General features: G+C 35.3%; 1 long non-coding RNA gene across 2 annotated transcripts; it reads right to left on the bottom strand.

Moving 5' to 3' along the window:
* Positions 1 to 1,321: 1,321 nt before the first annotated feature.
* On the bottom strand, positions 1,322 to 12,779 carry LOC143648014 (uncharacterized). 2 transcript variants are annotated; one of them, XR_013158315.1, is made up of 3 exons: positions 12,683 to 12,779; positions 12,426 to 12,576; positions 1,322 to 1,404 (listed from the first exon to the last, which is right to left on the bottom strand). It is a non-coding gene; the product is annotated as an uncharacterized LOC143648014 (long non-coding RNA). The 2 variants fall into 2 exon arrangements; XR_013158314.1 differs by lacking the exon at positions 1,322 to 1,404 and adding an exon at positions 8,419 to 8,477.
* Positions 12,780 to 14,270: the final 1,491 nt, after the last annotated feature.

The following is a 14,270-nucleotide window of genomic DNA, read 5'->3' as shown; positions in this document are numbered from 1 at the left end:
AATCTGCAGACAAAGAAAGACACAATGAATCCCATTCCATTCCCATTGTTTTACTCTTAATAAAAACTTATATTTCATCCCTCTTATGATTTAGGGCTTCCACCTGAGCTCGTGGGAAGTAATGGCAATTCCTGCTGGAATATTTGATCTCTTCCTGTTAGTTAATGTCTGAATTTATCTGGTGGTATTGCATTTGCACTTTTAGGCTTTAATAACTCACTCATGCTTTTCTTAGCAATTCAGCTTCTTATAAATTCTAGTGATGATGATATTTCACAAGTCCCCATTACTTGATTCTAGAATTACTAAAATTTTAAGCAGGCAAAGCTGCATACTGAGCCCAAAAAGATAGCAGTGAGTATGAATATGACATGTCATGAGCACACTATGACATTAAAGATGCCTGGAGTGTTAGTATTTAAGGGAGAGAATTGTAGGGATTTAGTTCTAAGATAAGCTTTGTAGGGCTTTTCTCAAAATGTTCAATGATTTTTACATTTTACTGGATGAAAGAAAAAATTATTGTATTTTATCAATAAAATAGAGATATTTCATCTGACAATGAACTGACGTTTATTAAATCTATTAGTTAAAATTCTGGAAAATCAGCAACTGCATTACCGCAAGAAGTTTGTTTAACAAAATTTCTGGCTGTAGTGGAAGATAATGTTGTTTCCTGAAATAGGAAGTACAAGAATTAAAGTAGAGCAGCAAAGATGAAAATAAATGACTAAATTATAAAACTGCTTCTATTAATTTCAAATGAAATGAAACAATATATATAAATGAAACAAGATGCATACATATTTATATGCAATAGCGCATTTATATTTTAGGTCAATTGTAGATGGTTTCAAAATTACATTATTTGACTGTTGCTTGAATTGTGATACAAATACAATTACAACTGTCATGTCAATTTTTAAAATAACTTCTCCTTTTCATCTTTTATACATATACATATATATGTATTTCCTGTAATTGAGGATCAAAATATGCATTTTATAAAGTCTTGTCCCAAGTGAAAATTTTGAAATTATAATTATTTGCAATTTTTTGTTTGTTTTGTTTTTATTAATCAACTGACCTCAGCCTTAGGATGCAAGAATTAATCTAAATGTGTTAAATGAAAACATATTCTAATTCTTATATTTTAATGTGAAAATGTCAGTGAATGTTCTCACTTACAAAATTTAAGAGGCTATAATTTAGCTTATGAGTCAGAATAATCATATTTGGGCATTTAATGGAAAATAATATGGATAAACAATTATTTTAATGTCATAATAATGTAAATAAGATGAACTGCTCAGAAAATTACCTGGTGATAAGTTATATTTGTACAATAGTTGATATATTATAAAGGCCTACAGCAGGTAATGGAATGACCACATGATTGTAATCCTAAAATTAAAAAAAAAAAGACATTGACAATTATTTTGGTTCTGTTGATTCAAAGTGTTAAGATATAAATCAGTCTTTATTTCACAAACTGATTAAAACTATACTCCAAATCAATAGGCATTTCAATAACATCGAGGTCATCAACCAGTTGTTAAATGAATACAGTGACTGTGTATATTCCAAATTGATTTTGTTCAAAAGCATAGCTCATAATTTCAACTTTAGTAAAATGGGATGAACTGATATGGTCTGCTCTAATTTACTTCTTTTTTGGGATTTGGCTTTACCTTGAGTCACTAAATCTAATTACTAAGTAAAATCATTGAAAGTGATCCTTAAGTCAATGAAGTATATTTTACTTGGGGGAGTAATAATTGAGATATTTGCTTAGGCTAAGTTAGGAAATAGAAAATTATCATAGTATAGTACAATCAGTAAACATTCAATGACTTATTAAATGCAGGTTTGTGAAGAAGTTACTATGTGCCAGGACAAGACTAGACAATGTTCATATTATAAATAAACAAGAAATCAAGTCTCTATTCTTGGGAAAGTTGTATTCTAATTGGAAAATGCTGATATATTTCCCTCTTTCAAATAATGACAAATGTGATGATTTATAAATCACAACAGTGTAAGAGACACTGATGGGGACAGCTAATATTAGATAGGTCCAGGTCAAACTGATTCAGGGCTAGCAATAGTAATTAATTAAATCAACATATTTCAGGAGTTATCTCAACTGGACAAATGAGCACATTAAAATGGATTTTATGAAAAATATTTAAACAATATAATGAATTTTTCAAGTAAGAAAGCTAAAACTGATCATTAAGAAGATGCCCCTTTATCAATTCTTGCATAAACCTAGAACTGTTCTGGAAAGATATCAAAAGTTTACAAATTTAGACTCATTTTAAAAAATACTCAATGTAATCAAAATATAACATGATATAGAAAATGAGAGAAAAATTGGAATGAGATTAAAAAGTATAATTTTAACACTTCAATTGGGGTCTCTTCAAGGTTAGGCTAACTATTGTTTTGGAATTTAGCTTTATCACTAATATTTACTGCATGCGGAGAAATTAAGACATTGCATGAGGGATTATCAATCTCTTTTAATGGGCTAAACTTCCAGAGGACTGTCAGAATCAAAATGGTGATAACTTCCTGAAATGCCAACTATTTTTTAATAGCAGTCAAAGGATGCTTTTGAATACATGATTGGATGAATGGATAAATGGCTGGCTGGCTGGCTGGCTGGCTGGATGAATGGAATTTAAGAGAGTATCTACTGTTAAGAAGTAGTGAAGGAAACCGCAATAAACCTGTCCACTCAATTTTAACACTACCTTCCTAGAATAATAATTTATTTTGCAGTTCCAATCAGATCCACACTCTTTTTTTTACTGTGACTTGAAATTTACCAAACAATCTTAATGCAAGAAAAAATAAGGGAGGCATTCAATAGCTAGGATCTGGGTGTGATGATCTGAAGCTGTGTGTCCACCAGAAAAGACCACGTTCTTTTAATCCACTCCTGTGGTGTAGACCTATTGCCTGTGGGACCATTTGATTAGGTTATTTCAGTTTACATGTGACCCATCTCATTCTAAGTGGGTCTTAATCCTTTTACTGGATTCCTTTATAAGAGGATAAAAGAGAAAAAGTCCCAGGGGAGTTTAGAGAGAAGGACACAGAGAGGCTAAGAAGGGCAGAAGCAAAAAAAGAGAAACACATGGCAGCTCAAACATAAGCCATGAGGCCAGAAGCTGGAAGCAGTGAATCCCTGGAGAGAAGGATAAGCAGTTGTCCCCATGTGCCTTTGACAGAGCAGCCCAAAGCTTGCTGACAACTAGTCTTCAGAGAAGGTATCATCCTGTTGATGCCTTAATGTGAACATTTTCACAGACTTAGAATTGTAAACGTGTAAGTTAATAAATCCCCACTGTAAAAGCAACCCATTTCTGGTATATTGCATTTCATCAGCTTAGCAAATCACAACACCAGGTGATAACTTCACTCTAGCTCTTAGCAAAACAGTCGAATAGTTCTTCTCCGTGCACACCTGTAATCCAAGAGTCCTCCACCAATCACCTTCTCAAGAAATTTTGGGATACACAAAGAGAGACACTTTGCTTCAAAACTTCAAAAGGCTGGCTATTTTTTAAAAGTTTGAAAATTGACTCAAATTTTAAAACAAAGTGGGTAAACAAATTATATCAAATACAAATTTGGAAATAGATTCAGTTACACTGTGAAAATAAGGAGAGTCAGTAAATATGATAAAGCATATTAAAGCATTAAAAGTTGTGGTGGTAAAATGAACAATGAAAAACATAATTGGAAGAAAATTTCAGATACATGTTTGAAAAGCAGAGGAATCAAAAATTTTTGGAAGAGCAAGGGAAGTTTGAAATTGAGAGAAAACAACACTGAAGGATTTGTTGGTTGAGATTTATTTTTAGAATGTGTGGCATAGACAATTATTCATTTTGGAAGGGACTGATTTCACTTGTCATTATACTTTCTGTCTATGAACATATCTGTGCATTTATAAATGTTTTTAAAATTATAATTATATCTTTTCAAGAATTATAGTATTTTGCTATCGCCATAATAGACAATTGAAGGAGGTAGATACAGTGAGAGATATGGGAAAGAAAAGCTTTTTAGGGACAAGACAAACAGATATATATTATATAGTATATTTAAACTGTGCAGTGGTTTTCCAAATTATACCAGGAGAGCGAAGGTTACTTTTCCTTTGTCTCAATGCCCCTTTATCCTTCAGAGTGAAGCTCCTATAATTCAATTAACGCTTAGAGTTTCCCCCATACATTTCATGACTTGTAAATGGAGTTGGTAATTTTCAGAAATATGAGGGTCACCTAGTTTTGGTGGCAGAATTTTACAAAAGCATAGTCAAAATGGGTTTCTTTCTCCGTGTTTCCTTTCTTTAAGCACAGTCCCCTCCTGGAATGGATGCATTGGTCTGAGATACAGAGATGGCTTGGCAGTGCAATTTCTGCAAAAAAGGAAGGCAGAAGAGGAATCTCTAACAATGACCATAAAGGGGCCTCTAGGTCTTGATTCTACTGGGCTTTCAAACAACAGTTTAAGTGGTCTGAGCCCCACAGTCAGCTGGACTGAAGCCCATGGGATCACCAGGGCCATTGGAGGGGTCTAAGGCCACTTGCTACCTATTCTGTGCCACTTGCTGCCTAATGAGACTTAGACCTGAGACCATTAGATTGTTGACTGTGACTGTAATTAAATACACTGAGCCCTATTTATGGTAATTATATCATTCTAACTCCAAGAGAGGACTGATTACATAGAGCAATAATTCTCAAACATTTGCACTTGTCAAATCACATGGAGAGCTGGTAAAGCACAGATTTCTGGGCCTCAAACTCAAAGTTTTAATTTAGTTGTTCCAGGGTGTTCATAATCTGAAGACGAAGTCGTATAGAAATGAGCAAAGGCCCTGCGTGTGGCATCCAGAAGCTTCAGACCTCTCTAATGATTATCTTTGCTATCTTTTTCTTGTTATAAGAAAACTTCCGCCTGTATTAATGCATGACTTGAGTGTTTTTTGGTAGAGTTTTGTGAGACCTACAATGATCTGAATACGTGTAATTTGCTATAGCCATCTATTGATGCATATCAATTTATACCAAAATTAAGTGGCTTTAAATGATAATAAACACATATTATGTTTCACAGTCTTCAGGACACTCTGAACTGGGGGTTTCCTTATGAGTTGACAATCAAAATATGAGCTGGGGTAGCTGTAATTGAAAGACTTGACTAGACTGCACTCAAGGTGGCTCACCTATCTGGCTGGATGTTCATGCTGGTTGTGGTCAACAGGAGACCTCTGTTCCTCCCCATGGGGAATTTCCACTGAGCTGCTGGCTGTCCTCACAGAAACAGAGAGAGTGTTTCCAAAGGACAAGGCAGAAGCAACGATGTCTTTGATGACCGAGCTTTGGTTGTCACATACTTTTACTTCTGCCATATCCTATTGATCCCAAAGGATAACTCTGTTCTGTGTGGGAGGCACAAGCTCCAGAAAGACTATTAGGGACCATGTTGGATACTAATTACCAACTTTTCCCAGGCTGATTTTGTACTGTTCATTGCCAGACTCGAAATCAGGCACTTCACTAAAGAATCGAGTTTCTTTATAATAGTAACAGTATTAGCGAACAAAAGTTGGATGCAAGAATGACTCATGAGGGTGTTTGTGTTTTCTTTTTAGCTCATTTGAATGAACAGAATGAGAAATATATCTTTCTATTGTAAAATTTTTAATACATGCATCTATGCAAGTATTTGTACTATAATTTCTTTTTTTATTCTTCCTTCCTCATCCACTCTCTCCCTTCCACCTCCCTTTCTCCCTTTCTGTCTCTCTGACTTGCATTATTCTCTTTTCTTTGTTTCTGCAGCAGAGAAAGTAGTTCTATTTTTTATCTTGCTTTCGAGCTAATTTTAGACTTACAAAAAAGTTTAAAATATCAGTGCGAAAATTTCTGTATATTTCTTACCCAGCTCTTTCTAGTGTTAACATCTTAAAAACCTACACTTTAAGCATAAGAATCAAGAAATTCAAATTTTTCCAATTAAGTGTTTTCTACTGAAGTTTTATTTGGAAAGGACTTCAGACTTAAAGAAACATTACAAGAGCAATTAAAAAAATCAGTGATATACCCTTTCTCTAGATTCAACTCTTGTTAATATTTATGTCTATTTGTTATTATTTATTTATTTTTTGGTACATCCTCATACACACACACCTACATACACATTTTTTCTCAAGTGGTTCAGGAAATTTATGTATAGAGTGAGAATGTATATATATATATATGAATGGATATACATGCATTGTGTATGTGTGTGTATATATATTTTTTTCATGACTCATTTGAGAGTTATATTCTTATATTATGGTTATTTAGCCCTAAATACATCATGGTATATTTTATAAGAATAAATAACCACAATAGTCAAAAAACCTAAATAATTTTAACCTTCACACAATAATTTTATCCAATGTACTACCTGTATTCAGATGTTATTTGATCTGATAGAGGTATTCATAAGATGATTTCTATCTCTTAATATAGGATTAAGAGTTTTAAGTTATTTTAGTGTAATCCTCAAGCTTTTATTATTTCATCATTTATGACCAACACTTTTAAAAAATACAGTCCCTTTTATTTTAATGGAATGTCTTCCACTTTGGGTTTACCTGATATTTTCTAGAGTGCAGTCCAGATGATATAGGACAGTGTTCCTTTTTCAATTATTGATTTTTCAATTTATACCTCTTAATAGAGTCAATTCTAAAAGAGGTATAAAAAAGCAAGTTTTTGCTGACAGTGGAACCAAATTATTAAGCGGAATCAACTCTTCATGTGAGAAAGTTTCAAAAAAAGTGGTATCATATGCAACTCCAGAACAGAGTGAGGGAAAAACACAGGTAGGAGAATTACCGGTTGCCTTCACTATGTCTACACCTAAATGCCCACATGAAATGATAACAGCGGTGCCCATCTGAAATCCTTTACCTTCCCGAGACTTCAACCTCTATGACTTTAACTGAAACGATGGAGAAGTACTTTTGGTCAGGCCAAGTACACATTATTTTTCCAGGATGTTGAAATTTTTCCTGAGACTGTGGAGAGATTTAAGTATTAAAAACAATCTTGAGGGTGGGCCACGATGGCTCAGCAGGCAGAGTTCTCGCCTGCCATTCCACAGACCTGGGTTTGTTTCTTGGTGCTTACCCATGCAAAAAAAAAAAAAAAAGTCTTGAGAAAATGAGGAGTATGAATAAATATCATAATGCATATGAAAGCATTTAACAATCTAAAATAACCTGATATTATAAGCACTTGAAACTAAGATATATACTTTGGAAAAAAATAAAATTTAATTAGATTGTGGCTAAATATCTGTTATACCACATATTTATAGAAAATATATTCAATCAATGAAAATTTATGTTCTTAATTTAATTGCTCTTTAATAATAATTTCCCTCAATTGTTGTCTCTGACTGAGGTGTAACAGATGTGAACCAGATACAAGGTTCCTGGGGATTAATTTCTGCCTCCCTAGAAACTACCCTGGTGTGACTTGCTTTAAATCAACTTCCTACAGACTGGTACCTGGATGCCCATGATCAAAGAAACAGATTTCTTAGGATTGGAGTCTCATTCTGGGATAAAAGACTTTCATTTTTACTTCCCTCTGCATTAAAAATATTTCTGATATTTAAGATATTGCATTTGAAGAATATACTTAATTGTGATAAAAAGTATCCATTTAAGTTAATAATGTAGCTAAAAGTTTAAGAATATCTCTCCCAGGCTAATAAGGATGCTCCTTGTAGTTATACCCATGGATAGCAGGATGGATAGCAGGATATGCTATTAAATAACAGATAATTAAAATACCGTTGCTGCCTTCCAGGAGTTATCAAGCTAGTTGTAAAGCAGATCACAAAAAAAGTAATTCTAAGGCAAATGAACATTGCAATAGGCAATGATAAGGGTATGGGATATCATGAAAGCAGTAGAAGAGGTAAGTTAGCCTGGTAAGGGAAACTCAAATCATAGAATGCTCCCTGGGTAGTATACAAGTGAACATAATATTAAATGAGGAATCAAGTGAGATAGCTACAAAATGGGGCAAGGAGAACACCATAGCAGAATTGGAGGAGGGGGAGAGCATCAAGAAAGGAATGAAAAAGAGAAGCAGTAAATTGTAAGTCATTTGGGGTTATGAAGCATACATTATAAGGGCACAAATGAGCAAAATGAGTATGTATTATCATGAAGATAATGTGGCTGGTTAGATAGTGTTAAATTTTACATTAAGGTACTTAGATTATATCTTCTAGAAGGTGAGGAGATAGAGAAGGATTTAAAGTGTAGAAAAATCAACTTATATATATGACATTTAGATAGGTCCTTGTGGTGGACCTGACACACATGTACCTGAAGCGTGGGTCTGTGGGAGGTTATCCTAGTGCTCCAGTCAAGAAATGATCAAATTCTGTCAGAAAACAAAGAAATGAATGAGGCAGAGCAAAACACAAGTTAACATATGCCATATGTTATTTCTATAGGATTTAGAATTTCTACTATTTTGTTAGAAATAGACTCTGAAAACTAAAATATAGAAGTTTATTAAAGTAACATTAATGTGGAAGAGCAACAAAAAGTTACTGCTCAAAAGGTAAGTTTTGGGCAGGCAGTATATATGGCTGCTAGTAACAAAGGAAGGATGTGGGAATGGAGAGGGGGCAATGGAGAGTGAACTACAGGAAGTGATTGGGGCAGGGATGTCCTTGGGCTGTTTTATTAATTTTGCAACTTGGACAGGTAGGATGTCTCTGCAGGAGCAGGGCTATCCAAGCTATCTAGTGAAGATGAGTAAACTTGTTGGTGTCCGCATGACTTGTTTTTTTGTTTGTTTGCTTGTTTGTCTTTTGTAGAGGCAGAGGTCTTACTTAGTACCATGAAGGGTTATTGGTATGTCAATCCAACTCAGTTGTTCTCTGTTTCTTCTTTGTAGTTCTATAGATATACAGGAAGTTATGGCATATCAACTTGATTAGTGAAGCTATGAACCATTCCATTCTCTCTTTTTTTTTTTGTACAAAGGTATTCTTGGATTCCCCAAAGACTAAGTGCAGCCAGCCTGTGATTTTACAGGCTGGTGTATTAAAATTACAGGAGATAGGAGAAAGAGGTGGGTGGCTTCCAGGCGTTGCATGACAAAGTCAATGATGATGCGGATGAAGACAGTGGGATGAGCAGGATGATGATTACCATGATGAGCACTAAGACCTGGGAATGCAACGAGCTGGTATTAGGCAGAAAGCCTCTGATTGAGTTTTATGTTTCTGAGCTGCTGGTTTATGCCATGAAGTCATTTGCCTTGCTTGAAGATGTCTTGGATATTAGTTTTGACTTGTCCACTGATGTTGACTTAGGCGCAGCAGGAGATTCTGGCAACAGCCCAAATGCTACTTTTTTCAGCTAAAAGATCATTTCAAAGTAGTTAGTTACTTATAACTACAGCTGCAAGGGAATTGAGAGAAATGGTAACTTTTGAGAGAGCCTGTCAGGTTTTGGACACTATTTTTTCAAGTTTTACAGGTTTCAGAGAGTGTTTTCATACATTTCAAACCTTATTCAAGGGTGGCTAGGCCTTAGAGGGTTCCTGCTCCTGTTGGATGAGGCCTATTGCCTTATGATGCTGTGAGTAGTAGCAGGTGGAATTGTATATAGGAGGCTGTGGTAGTTAGATTCAGTTGTCAACTTGGCCAGGTGAAGGCACCTAGTTCTGCTGCTGTGGACATGAGCCAATGGTACGTGAACTTCATCTGTTGCTGATTACATCTGTAGTCAGCTAGGAGGCGTGCCTGCTGCAATGAATGGTGTTTGACTTAGAATTAAGGTGCTTAAATGAGAGAGCCAACATAGCACAACCCAAGCAGCTCAGCATACCTCATCTCAGCACTCGCAGCTCAGCCCAGGCCTTTAGTGGTACAGAAAGAAATCACCCCAGGGAAAGTTATTGGAACCCAGAGGCCTGGAGAGAAGACCAGCAGAGACCATCCTGTGCCTTCCCACACATAAGAAAGAACCTCAGTGGAAAGTTAGCTGCCTTTCCTCTGAAGAACTAATGAATTAAATCCCCTTTTATTAAAAGCCAATCCGTCTCTGGTGTGTTGTGTTCCGGCAGCTAGCAAACTAGGACAGAGGGTATGGCATGAGGAAACTGATCGTGCATTGTCTTGTGGGTATGACTGTGTGGAGGGCAAGAAAAACTGGGAAACTTTTCATAGTTATTACACAGAAAAGTAAAACTTAGAGGAAGGCAGACATTTTTAAAGTTGCACTTATCAGTGACAGAGAGGTTGAGGGACTAAGGAGATGGGATAGGCATAGAGGAATTCTAGGCTGTCTAGCGAAATAAAATTAGAGAGGGGGGAGGTTGTTAGGCTTGCGTGGGTTGTTTGAAAAACAAAGACCACTTTTATTTTTGCTGTTTTTTTAATGCAATATAGTGGGTTTTTGAAATGGAAAGTTACATAAGGTAGATTGTTTGGGGTGGGCTGGGGAGGGATTATATAAATGCCTGGGGAATGGAGATGACGCCAGAAGTATTACAAATGCTTGTCCAGTGAGAAACATGATTAAAGCTATTTTTACTGGTTGAGGGGAAGAGTGCTATAGGTTGTTATGACAGATTTAACAGTTATTAATTTCTTATTAGTTATTGTTTGAGATAAAGGAATAGTGGCATTACTATTTTAAGAAGTTATATTAGTAGGAAAAGAGGACAGGGTGAGAGTTAAGGTTAGGTAAGGGAAATACAAGCAAAGTTAAGGGAAAATGATAATTGGTAATTACCTATTTATGTCTGAATTTTTCTGTTTATTTCTGTTTCTGGAGTGAGTGATGCAAATGTTCTAAAAAATGATTATGGTGATGAATACGCAACTAAGTGATGATACTGTGAACTATTGATTGTACACCATGTATGGAATGTTTGAATGTTTAGAATGTTCGTGCTTGTATGTTGTTTTATCAATAATAATATTAAAAAAATGGCTCCTGAGGAATTATTTCTGGCACCTGAAGAATCTGAATAGAGAGTTGTTTTCTTTAGTAAATGTTCTAGTTTTCTAGCTGCCAGAATGCAATATATCAGAAATGGAATGCTTTTAAAAGGGGGACTTTAATAGGTTGCTAGTTTACAATTCTAAGGCTGAGAAAATGTCCCAATCAAAGCAAGTCTATAGAAATGTCCAATCTAAGGCATCCAGGGAAAGATACCTTATTCAAGAAGGCCGACGAAGTTCAGGGTTTTTCTCTGAAGTGGAAGGGCACATGGCGACACAGTCAGAGTTTATTTTTCATCAGCAAAGGCACATGGTGAACACAGTTAGGGTTTCTCTCTTACCTGGAAGGGCACATGGTGAACACAGTATCATCCAAGCTTCTTCTCCTGGCTTCCTGTTTCATGAAGCTCCCCAGGAGGCATTTTCCTTCATCTCCAAAGGTCACTGTCTGGTGGACTCTGCTTCTCGTGGCTATGTCATTCTGCTCTGCTCTTTCTGAATCTCTCATTCTCCAAAATGTTTCCACTTTTACAGGATCCCAGAAACTAAATTTGTAAGTGTGCTAAGGTATTAGTGTTATTTGCACATTTATTAGGTATATACGAATAAGAAGCAGTTCTAATCATGACATAGGTGCTGTCTTGGGCAGCAATAAGCATATTTAAAGCCATGGAATTTTGCAAAATTACTTTTCTTATTTACATAGTTAGTGGGTAAAATATTTATATACTCACTTTGTCTTTTCTTAAAGTTTCTTTTTGATGAAGATGATGTTTTGACCTGTAGCTTACTTCAGAGTAATTTTAGAAAATAGAGTAAAACAATGTGACTGATAAGGAAAGGTGGTTGTTTTTGTGATATGTAACCTTTTGAAAATAACTAAAACTATGACTAGCAGCACTAGACTGTTGTTTAATTTATGAAAATTAGCCACCAACATTTCTTTCCACGTTTGTAGCATTTTAAAGCAACTTATAAGATACCAAATGAACTAAATATTTTTAGGACTTTTTTATAAGGTGTAAAGAACAAACTTCATTCTCCCAGACATTTCTGGGACTTTTTTAAATTTACGATGGAGTCTTGCAGCAGATAACCTCTCCCCACATTAAAGAAGTAGACCTCCCCAGGATTACTTTTGTTGAGTTCCCTACATTAGCTCATGGTTTGGGTCCAAGGAACAAAGGAATCCTGAGGAACTATGAATTCTGGACCATCCTTGGTTTTCAGTTACCTTTGATTTGATTTTGGGAGGGAGTACTGAAGCTGGGTTAATTTTTTAAAGGGTTTAGTGGAGGCTGTAAGTTTTAAATTTGAAGCTAAGTTTTCTCACTGACATAATTAAGTTTACCTTGATTAAAACATACCCACTGAGGCTGTGTAAATTTGGGGTCATTAGAGGTCCATCTTTTTAGAAAGGAATGAGAATTATGCTCCAAATCAGAAAACATGACATGAGCAGCCATCCTTTACAGAGGTGCTTCACCAGAGTCGACTCCCTGTTTCCCATGATAATACCTGAATAATCAGAAAGAAACAGTAGAAATTTCTATTAACTGATGGCCAAAAATAGGGACCATGCCAGAGGGCCCAACCAAACTTTAGCTCAATAAACAGATTTGACCTCAACTGCAGCACAGCAGAAGTTCAAAGATCCAGGAGGGACTAGCTGAGCTTGCCAGGTGACGAACCCAGAGAGGAAGGAACACAAAGGATTCCTGCTAGTACCAAGCTCTTTCTTAAGCTACCATTCTGACGTCATCCTGGTGTTGCTTTCAAATCCCACTTCTGACACCAGGCTGTGTTGCTAAAACCAGACACTAAAAAGGAAAGCATAGAAAAAGTTTATTGAACTAAAGCAGCATTTATGCAGAACAGCAACAAACGGTTACTGCTCAACAGAGAGGTTTTGGGCAGGAAGTATGTATGTCTGCGAAGAACAAAAAGAAAGTATAGGAATGGAGAGGGTGAGCAAGGGAGAGTGAGCTACAAGAATTGTTTGGGGTTGGATGTCCTTGGGCCATGTTTTATTAGTTTTGCAATTTAGATAGGATATCTCTGCAGGTGGGGAAGATAAGTAGACCTGTTGGTGTTTATTAATATGTTAGCCTGACTGAGTTATTTTCTGTTTCTTCTTTGTAGTTCCCCAAATAAAAAAGAAGTTTAAGTATATCATATTGAATAGTAAAGCCAGTACTCATTTCATTTTCATTCTCCAGTTAATGAAAGTTTGGGAATGAGAGATATATGGGCTCATTTGATTTTTAAATTCTGAGCCATTATTTTCTATTTTACAATTTAAAAGTTGTATCTAGGTAAAGTACACACATTGTAAAATGACCAGCATTCCTTATTTCTATGTATACTCTGAATTATTTGAATTTAAATGTTACATTCTTTCTCAACTATGTTTCCTGTAATTCTCATTCTGAAATGAATGTTAAAAAGCTATTAAAATTTGACAGCACTATATCCCTTTCCATGTAGACTGGGAAGAGAGATAAATGCTCTGCCTTAAATTTGACAGTTTCGGACTATTAAGAAGCTATGTTTTTCTTTTAAATGTTCTTGTTCATCATTTAAATAAAATCTCTTGACAGTTTCTAGAGACATGCACAAAGTGCAGGAGTATCCTGATTAAAGGCTATTGAATGATTTTTTATGAAAACTTAGATCACAAAAGTTTGATACATAATATTGTTCTGAAATGTTCCACTGAACATTGTCAACACTTGTGATACAGAAGGCAGTATTTACTGTATCACAAAATGTTATCTCATTCCTACTTAGGCCACCATCAAATAAAGGGTTTCAAGAGCCAAAAAAAAAAAAAAAGAAATCCTTAAAATCTTATATACTTAAAAAAGAAAAAAAATAGAGATTTCTTCAAATTGTACATCACTTTTACTAGTAATTTTGAGCTAAACAAAAATGTTTCCTAATGTTATCTAGAATAGCATGAATAACAATAGTAATACTAGTAGGTTTGGAAAAGAAATTGGAATAAAAGTGAATCTCCTTAAAGATTTTCTTATACTCAGCGATTCACGAGAAAACTTTAGTACAACTAGGGGCTAAAGCGCTTGAGCTGGGATAGTGAAACACACAAGTAAACTCGTAATTTCACTAGAGTGACATCTGGAATGTGACTCCTGTTTTCAGCCTAATTTGGATGTGTGAGGTTGTTGTCTCTAGAAGACAAAAATCATGTT

This window comes from Tamandua tetradactyla, chromosome 10 (genome assembly GCF_023851605.1).
Source record: "Tamandua tetradactyla isolate mTamTet1 chromosome 10, mTamTet1.pri, whole genome shotgun sequence".
Lineage (NCBI taxonomy): Eukaryota > Metazoa > Chordata > Mammalia > Pilosa > Myrmecophagidae > Tamandua > Tamandua tetradactyla.
Note: the sequence above shows the minus strand (reverse complement) of the source record. Positions and strands in the feature narration are given on the sequence as shown.